Source organism: Brassica oleracea, chromosome C6, assembly GCF_000695525.1.
Source record: "Brassica oleracea var. oleracea cultivar TO1000 chromosome C6, BOL, whole genome shotgun sequence".
Lineage (NCBI taxonomy): Eukaryota > Viridiplantae > Streptophyta > Magnoliopsida > Brassicales > Brassicaceae > Brassica > Brassica oleracea.
This window is the reverse complement of record NC_027753.1, coordinates 36,709,864-36,712,391: the sequence shown is the minus strand read 5'-3', so window position 1 is coordinate 36,712,391 and position 2,528 is coordinate 36,709,864. Positions and strand designations below refer to the sequence as shown.

General features: G+C 35.2%; 1 pseudogene; it reads right to left on the bottom strand.

Moving 5' to 3' along the window:
• Positions 1-2,333: 2,333 nt before the first annotated feature.
• Positions 2,334-2,528, bottom strand: part of LOC106298137 — a 1,731-nt pseudogene continuing 1,536 nt past the window's right edge.

Genomic DNA, 2,528 nt, shown 5'->3' with positions numbered 1-2,528 from the left:
CATCGCTGATCACTGTGATTAAGGAGTTGAGCTTTAATATATCATGCATGCAACTGTTAGGCATATATAGGATTATAATCTCCAACACATGAATAGAAACCATGCATCTAATATCTTCCAATAAGTTACACCCCCAATCATCTTGTTAGTCGAGCAATAGATTTGCTCAATTAGGATTGTTATTTACTTTTAAACCATAAAACAACAAACACTTAGAATTAATAATTTTACTACATTTAATAGGTTCCCTAGCTCCTTGTGGATTCGATCCCTAAGTACTGCAACTGAACCTCTTATATGAGAGAGTAATTCACTCATTAGGGTAATTTGAGTGGTATCACTATCTGAATCCCAACAACTATCCATTCCAAAATTCGTTTCCTAGCCCTAACCAACCCCAAAACATACCAAATTATGGCTTTCCACCAGGTTTTTTCATGCCGTCGGCTGTTCCAAACTATCATTTATATTACGGTTCGCCGATGTCATATTCATCTCAACCACCCACTTATTCTTCTACTCCGACGGATAAAGAAATTACTTCGAATGTTGGAGCAACTGAATTTTCCGAGTTTTCTACACAAAGAACTCTTTGTGGTATGGGGTTAATGAAGCAACTCTTGGTGCAGAACAAAGTGGGTGGTCGGAGCAAGATGTATTGGCGAAAGCGCAAGAAATCTATTCAGGTGGTGGTACCGGAAATTTCAATTTAATGAAAGAATGGATCGATGTCGATCAACCACGCTATGGTAGTCAAGTTGGTGGGAATAGTGGCTTTAAAATCAGTGGATCCAAGAGAACCCACGATAGTGATGCTAGTGACTCCAACTCTGTAGGATCCACTGCTCGTCCAATGGGAAGGGATGCAGCAAAGAAAAAAGCTAAAAAGAAAGGCAATGGCGTAGCCTTGGAAGTGGTCAACGAAGATTTTAATGAATTCAAACAAATCAAGGCTCAAGAGTTTGAACGCTTGGAAAAACTACCCATGTTGCAAGAGGAGGCAAACCAAAGGTGAAAAGAGGCAATCCAAAGACAAGTGGAGGCAAACCAAAGGCAAGATGAGGCAAACCAATTGATGAAAGAAAAAACTCGGCCTAAGAAGATGAAAATGTGGCTGAAGCTAAGTGAAAAAGAACATCTCAATGATAAGAACAAAGAGATGTTCCAACATTTGAGCGATGAATTATTTGGAAATTAATTGTGGTCAAAAGTGGTTGTCTCCATCATTATACTAATTATGCTATGTGTTTTTTTATTATTTGTGTTGTATGCTTATTAATGTATTGTATTGAATTTTAAGTTTCTGTAATTCTATTTTTTTAATAATAACTCTTTATATTTTTTATAATTAATAATTGATATTTTTATTGAAATTATAAAATTAAACATAAATTAATTAATCATTTATATAGCTTTTAAATATTGCAATTTAATTTAAACTAATAATTATTATTAATATGTAATTACAAAATAAAAGATGTAAAACAAAACAAAAATATGGAAAATAAAAATGGTAGGGTAAGGTGTTGAATTTTATTAAACAAATCATTATAAAGTATAGAAAATGAGTGGGTGTTGAATTATAAAGTGGAAAAGAGAGAAACTGATGTGGAAGAAAGAGAAGATGATGTGGATGTGTTGTGTGTTGAACAGTACCGGTCCGGACATCCGTGGCGCTTAAAGCACAATGCCAATATGCTGCCCCTAACTATAACTTTTTTTTCTTTACGCAATATGAATATATAATTCTTAATGAGCTTCAACTTTGAAAAACTTCTTTCTGCAGAAGCAACTGAAATCGGAATTGTTAGTAATATACGATAAGCGATCTCTGTGTTTGGATAACAACCATCCATTCTTTTTAGAAATTCCAACATCTGGATCGCCCTTGTAACTTCTTCTGGTAACATTCCTCTTAGATATTGAAGTTCCATAAACAAGTGTTTTCCATCTACATCAAAATGTCCATCATGCTCTAGAGAAGCTTCAAGCTTGGCACAAGATATCATCAATTCATCATCTTTTCTTGACTTTAGCCTTTTCAAACCAAACAAAAACCCTAAGATTTCTTTGTACCGCTGAAACTGCTTAAATCTAACCCCAAGTGACACTATAGCTTGATCCACAAAGTTGATGAAATAATCAATCCTAAAACTCTCTTCCGCGTTTAGCCGGTAACTATCATCAACTTTTTCAGCATCTTCACGAAAATGCTTTTTCTTTTTTATCACCCGCTTTGGCTTTGAAGAAAATGTTGGTTCGATCTCCATGTCAATGGCAATTTGCATAGCTTCAGCTTTTGCTTTCTCAAAACCAGTTTCTCTGTAGCCTTTCTAGTAACCAACAAGCCCTCCTAACTGGATAATAGCAGCCTCAAGATCCATATCCTCTGATTGTAAAGATTTGCTCACTGTATTGACTACATAAAGAAAATCATACCAAATTACCATGCCAAACAAGAACTCAAATCTTCCAATTCCATGTGTTTCTCTTTCTGCAAGACACTCAGCTTCACTTCGATGTCCTAG